Genomic DNA, 7,373 nt, shown 5'->3' on the forward strand with positions numbered 1-7,373 from the left:
AGAGACCAATTTAGGTCTTTGGTGATTGAATCGATTTTCTCCTGTAAAAGCCCGATTTGCTTATGAGCATTTTCCAAATCCTGCTGTCTTGTGCTCTCCTTGATTAATGTTCCAGCTCTTTCCCTAAACCTGTTTAGCCAGTCCAGAACCAAGACAACCAGCTCGTCTCTAGTCATTTGTCTAATTTGTGACTTTGTTAACAAATCGCTGTCAGTTGACAACATGTTGATGGTCCGAGCGTCGTATCGAAAAATCTACGAAACAAAAGCAATATTAAATCCAAGACGGAAAAAACGTACTTCGTGTGACTTTAATTCAGATGCAGTACATTCAAGTGTTATGTCTTTTGTGACATCATAACACTGTGACATCATCAGATTCCATCATAGGGATAATTTGATGCTGCTATGTTGCTAGGCAACATCAAAGCCAGCTGCAGTAAAACCTAAAAGACAGTTACAACTCTAGCTGTAGGATTTAGGAATGTTGTATACACAAATATCACAATTAAGTAATTATTAGCTTTATTATTTTCCTTGTCTAATCAAGGAATGATTCTTTTTAATTGAATTTGAATCAGTGACGTATTATGCAGTGTGAGGGTTCTTACACAAACCAGGCAGAGAGACGCTGAATGGAACTGACAAATAATCTTAATTTATTACAAAAAAGTTCAAAAATAATTAAACAATAAGGAACTGGGCCCAAAAACTGAGGTCAACATAACAAACTACAACTCAGGTGGTAACACAAAGAACTCAAGCTCAAAACTGACCTAACAAGACATGAGGGGAATTTAAATAGTGGCTGATCAGACCACGGCTGACACACAAGGGCTAATTAAACATACAAAAACTTAAACAAATACTGGTCAATACAATACCAAATCTTTAAATTAAACAAACATTAGAATGAAACATTAAAGAAATAGTCAAATTAAACTGAAGAAAACCAAATTTCCTCGTCCCCTGGCAAACGGATGGAACGGCCCGCGGAGGAGGTTTGCCAGCTGGACGTCGATCAGCCGGAGCTCTTCTGGACCCTCCAGCAGCTCCAAAGGAAACTGGTAACTCAAGCAAATACATTAATTTGTTGCTTTTAACAAAAATATAAAGAACTGACAAGTAAAGTTAACTAAATGTGTGCACTGCAAACAGTTAGCTCAAAAGTCAAGCTAATTAAAATAATTTTCAAAAATAAAAATCTAAACTATTCACTAATTAATGTCTAAATTAATATTAAGGATGAACAAAACAAACAGTTTCCATTCAGGTCTGTGTGACAGTAGCTGTCACATGCAGATATATTTTTTATTTTTGACTTTTCTTTACGTTTCTGTGCCTGTTGAGTCTCTGTGTTGTCCTGTCTACCTCTATGATTGCTCCCAGCTGTGTCTCGTTCCCCTGATTATCCTGTGTATTTAATCCCGTCCTTTTAACTCATGTAAAGCACTTTGAATTGCCTTGTTCCTCAAAATATGCAATATAAATAAAATTACTTTACCTTTTTGCACTTATTGCATTTCCGTCATTTTATTTTGTATAATACATGATTGACTTTCGGCTTTTAACTTGATGCTTTTATTTTGATAAGACAGCTGCCTTTGTGTATAATATAGAACAGCAGCTTAACAACAGAACGGAAGTCATGTTGCACAGAGTTAGTAAAACTGATCTTATTTGTTTGTTTTGTAAACAAGGATATTCTTTTATTGATTGATTGGAATAAATTTGCTTTATTGTATAGGAATACTGATTTGGGTTTTGAATAAGAGTCGATATTTTAGTGGTGAAGGTTATTTTTAGTTGGTACATCACGGTTGTCAGAGCGTGTTCTGTAGCTTCCACTGTCCTTTAGTGTTTGAGCAGCTCTTACAATGAAACTCTGGGTTTACTTCCAATAAACCTCACTGTTCACCAGGAAAGCCAGAATCCTTCATTTGAGGCGGTCTGCTACATTTAGTATTTTGTAAATTACTCTCCTATTTTCACCACTGTATTTTCCATGAGATCACCAATAAATATCAGCAACATTGAAAATATGGTTAAATGCAGTTGCTGTGTGCAGCTCAGTGATATAAATGACATTATTTTTGTTGAGTTAATGGCGTCCTGAAGAAACCTGTGTCAAATAGAAACGTTTTTCATTAGTGATGAAGGCTCTGTCATCAAGTCTCAGCCATAAACTACCTAAAAAAGTTTTTTTATTATCATTTTTGTGGTTAACGCAGTAGAACCAAGAAATATTGCGATAAAACTCAAAATAACCCAGTAACAGTCTAACCAGCTTGCCCTTCTGAAGACCAACGTCTTCAGAAGGGCAAAAATATTTAGTGTAATTTTATTTAGATGTGAATGAAAAGATAGAAAATAAACTATGTGTTCCCCGTTTAACAGACTTTATTCAATATATTTTTCTATAACGGTATGATTTGTGTTAAAGTGCCTTCTGAAAACCCTAAGGGAACAGTTCCCTTACTGTTGGCTTCATTAAAATTCAGACTAGTCACAAACAGTCATTGATAACATCCAGTACACACATAACAGTATTATATATGCAATTGTGCTGTTCACATATGGTCCCTAATTACCATAAATATGCTGTTAACATATATCTTATATAATACACATCCATTTACAATGGAAGACAGAAAAACCAACCGTCGTACGAGATATTCCACTTGGCCCCTGCAACACTGAGAATATCAGTAATATGTATTAAAATGAATCCACTATACAACGGTAAATGCATTCGGTCAGATGCATAACTTTCTCCCCAGTGTCCAGAGGAGAGCACATTCTCACAGCCTTGTGCTTCTTGCTAAAACAGGCCTGGCACAACGGCCAGAGGATCAAATGGATTCATTCTTAATCTCAGAACATTCAGGCCAACCACTCATTCACAGAAATCAACAAATAATAGAAATTGCATTATGCCTCAATAACTTTTTTTTTTACATTTAATTTTTACAAACATCTAGACTCTATAAGAGGTTTCACACAAGAGAAATGGATGCTCTGGTCCTGGTTCTCTTTCTTTGGCAGAAAACGCCACTATATAAATAAACTTTATTTTACAAACGTATTACAACGTAATGCAGAGAAAGACGACGCCACATTGAAATAAATGAATCTGCAAATGCTGGAAGCTAAATGAATATGTTCTTATATGTGTGAATATTCACTCTATTGATGTTTAAACTCACTTGTTGGGATCGCGCGAGTTCTGGGAACAAATACGAGCCAGAGCTAAACTAAACAGGTTTTCACAAGAGCTTGTTGTCACGAGGGAAGACGTTGCAGAATGTAATAAAAACATGCTTTATCTGTGGCATTGCTCATTAAAATGGCACATTTCTAATGTATTACAGTTAAATACGATCGGTTCACTTAATGACACTGTATTAGCGATTCAATGTCGCTAATACATTAGCGACATTGTACAAAGTACTTTTAAAGTACTTTTAAAAGTACTTACTTTTAAAAGTAAAAGTAAGTACTTTTACTTTTAATACTTAAGTATTTTTAGAAGCCAGTACTTTTTTACTTTTACTTAAGTACATTTTTTTAGTACTTTCTCCACCACTGATGCTGTTCTATTTGATGCTGTTCTATTTGATGCTGTTCTATTTGATGCTGTTCTATTTGATGCTGTGCTACTTCACGCTATGCTACGCTAGTCAGTAAACGTTGGTTGTTTAACTGAATACAGTTTTGAAAACGGTTTCTACTCGATCAGTGCATAAATAATCACACTACAATGATTCGACCTTTTTGGATTTGGCACCTAAAAAACTGGCCAAAGAATGAAAAAAACAAAAACTACTACTATAGCAAAAAATAAAAAATATTTAACTAATATCAACTAAACTGTCGGTTTGTTCATATCATGTGTACATAGATTAGCGTTTACAACCATTATTGATAATCTCCTTGTTTGTTGATGGTTTCAGATTTATATTTTAAAATCGGGACATTATATATTAATTAACATTTACATGCAAATACATGAGATTCTAGCCAAGCAGCTAATTTCCTCCATAGTCTTAGTGGCAGGTTGATGTGCATTATGTTTAATAAAGAGGAGAAAAACCTGCACAAAAACAATTTTTCATAAAGGAGAAAATGGGAGCTAGGGAATTTGTAATCTATAATGTTCAGTAGTTTTCATTTTAAGTTGGTAAGTAAGTTATGTGGAGTTATGCTTAAAGACTTTTTTATTTAAGTAAGCCTATTCTGCCTCCACATGATTTTTATGATGTTGATTTTATCTATGATTTTATTTGCACTGTGTAGCACTTTGAGATTTTTGCTAATGAAAAGTGCAGTACAAATTAAATTTATTATTATTATTATTATTATTATTATAACCACATTAAAATTGTTGTATAAACTATGCTATGCTACACATGCTAATCATGTGACTAGAAAAGTTAGCTTGTGCCACTGTATCAAACAACGTACTGCTTGCTAAGCAGATCTGTGTTTTATTTTGGTAAATAGTTTTATTGAGTGTCGATTGTTATCAGACTGTAGTTTTAGCGTTTCATCAGCCTGGCCTCCTGCAGGAAAACAATCTAAAGATGGTAACGGCAGCAGAGGTCGGACGTCTCCCTCTGTTTGTGTCAGAGGTTTCTGCTGACTCGGCTCAGATCCATTTGTTCCCCAACAGAACCAGATGCGCCCGCCAGCCGGACCCGGCGTGTAAATGTAGAAACATGCTGGGCTTGTTGAAATTTCAAGCCGACATACGTCTCATTGTTAGCGAGAAGCATCATGACTGCAACATAAAGGGCAGATCATGTCCTGACGATGAGTCTGTCTGCTGAACAAAGGAAGCCGCCATGTTGGCTTCAGAGGCGTAAAAGCGGCAGCAGGTTGATGGTGACTGAACGCGGAGCGGGTCCAGACCTCCGGTCCTGCTGGTGGCAGGTTGACGAGTCTTTGGACAGCAGTGATAGGTTCACTCTGAGGGTTCGCCATGGAGCAGGAAGTCTCTGTTTCCGCTGAGCGGTGCGCCGCAAGGCGGGTCGGTTCCATGTTTACTCAGGAGAGCATTTCACTGGGTTTAACCCAAACAGGAGAGGCGGCTGGGATGTGATGCGTTCACTGACTGCTGTCATCTCCTCATCATCACTTCCAGACATTCTTTAGATTCTTCTGAATTCTGACGCTTGTTTCACATCAACTGCTTAAAAAGTTGGATGAGATGCGATAAGTCTGTTCAGCCTGCAGAGGCTTTGGAAGCTACTGGACACGTTTTAGTTCCCTGAATGGAAGCAGCAGAAATCGGATTCTTTAGGGATAAACGATGTGAGCTGTGTCCGTATTGTTCCTCCTCACACTGATCGGCAGTAACTCGTCTAACACGTTTCCGTGACTGAAGGTCCGTCTCGTGACCAGAAATGGTCTAATCAAATCCCCACAGGGCAGGTTAATGCCCACTAAGTCTCCTCCAGTGACAGCAGCTCAGATTTATTGCAGCTTTTTCAACGTGTAAATATGTTTTTTGGGCCGAACTGCTGCCTGCTCAGGTGTTTTAAGGTTTGATCAGAGCCTCTTTCAGAGGAAACTCGGCATTGCTCAGCTGGGAGGTTGTTTGTTCAGAAAAGGTGTTGTTGCTTGGTGAGGGATTTTCCTTAAGCCTCCCGGTGGGGCCATCGCCTGGCCCGACTCTGTCGTAACCTGACATCTGTCTTCAAAGCTTTGCTGCTGATGCACCTTTAGCTTCCTGAGAGCAGCAGGGGGTCGGCTCTCTCTGCCTGAAGCGTCCTGGTGGGCTGCAGAGCGGGATAAGACAGGAAGGGTGAGGGGAGATGATCACCATTAACAGGGGACTGTCTGGGGTCGTCCATGATTTTATTAGATGATAAGGAATGGTTCAAGGTGGCAGAGGTTGTTTTTCCTTTTGTTCTGGAAACTTGTGATCATTTTACGAGCTGTAGCTCTGCCTCCTGCTAAAGATCCAGCTAATCTGGAAACAGAAACACTGAGATTCTTGTCTGAATTAGATTAGAAACAGGCTTCATGACCTGAACCTGCGCAATGAAGGTTTGAGTCTTTGTTCTAATTTTAATCCGATGAAAGAAACTCGGTGTGTGATCGACAAACTGTTCAAGGATGAGCTTAGCAGCCAGTGACGTTAGTGGATTATTAGGGGATGTTAACGACTCATAGCAATCTGTTAGCTTTAGCATCATGACAGCCACATGCAGTGGTGGGAAGCCCTGACTATTAGTCAGTTCTGCTAATGCTAACGCGCTAATCATAAACATTATTTCTGCTAACGCTAACGCAGTATACCATCGTGGCAGTTAGCAGAAGCTAAAGAGCTAAATTCAACCCTTGAAACACACCATATCATATGTAGCTTAAAAGAATCAAATGCATTACTAGTATCTCTTTCAGCCTTTATTTCACCATGTGGGGGCGCTGCACCAAGAACCAGTGGAGCAGAGCAGCTTCCTGCTTCACCAAATGGAAACTAATCTAATCCTAATGGATGGAGGCGTCAGATTTTAGCGGTTGGAAGATTTCTCTTTGGCTAAAGACCAGGAGCCATTTCTCCTGCTAGCGCTAGGCTAGCATGTTAGCTCTGGTTGCATTTACCCAGAATGCCCTGCGCTGTAGTTCACTTCCTGCTTTTGGAGCGCTCTCTGGTCCGCCTGGTGTTCACATATGAAACTGAACCAGAGTTCATTTCAGCTGAACCCACACCAAGTTTGGAGGACCAGAGGTCAGAGGTCAATTCATGTCTCACCAACCAAACCAGACTTTGACTAGACAGACTGAAAACCAGAGTGATTGTTTCTCCAACTGTTAATTGGAGCTGAGAAGTTTATCTCAGGTGATCGTTGCCGCCTGCTGCTCTCACTTTGCCTGGACATTTTCTAATTAATTATTCTATGATGATTTTTATGTTGTTTTGAAAGGAAATGAGTCTCTCAATAGTTGCTTTAATGTTTGTTTCCTGCATCATCCACCTGTAGGTCCCAGCTACTGTTTGGAGACCACAGCCTTCAGAATAAAAGTCTCCTTCAGCAGTAATGCTGCTGCATTGAGCCAGCGCTGCAGCGTCTCTGATGGTCATGGACTGAACCTGGTTTTGTCTGCAGAGACGCTGCTGATGGTTTCGTGGCTCCACCGCTCAGCTGTGACGGACGCCGAGTGAACCTGGAAACCTCGTCCTGCTTCACATTGTTCTGGTTTCTCCCTGACTGGAGGAACAAAACGCTGAGTGAAAAACAGATTCTGGACTGGATGACATTTACCTGAATCCTGTAAACAGATTCACAGATCTGAGTGTTTTTTTTTTTTTTGAGAGCTGGAAAATAAAAATCTGTCATAAATGGAGAAAACCAAAACCATGAACCT

Source organism: Poecilia formosa, unplaced genomic scaffold (assembly GCF_000485575.1).
Source record: "Poecilia formosa unplaced genomic scaffold, Poecilia_formosa-5.1.2 Scaffold240, whole genome shotgun sequence".
In the NCBI taxonomy this organism is placed as follows: domain Eukaryota; kingdom Metazoa; phylum Chordata; class Actinopteri; order Cyprinodontiformes; family Poeciliidae; genus Poecilia; species Poecilia formosa.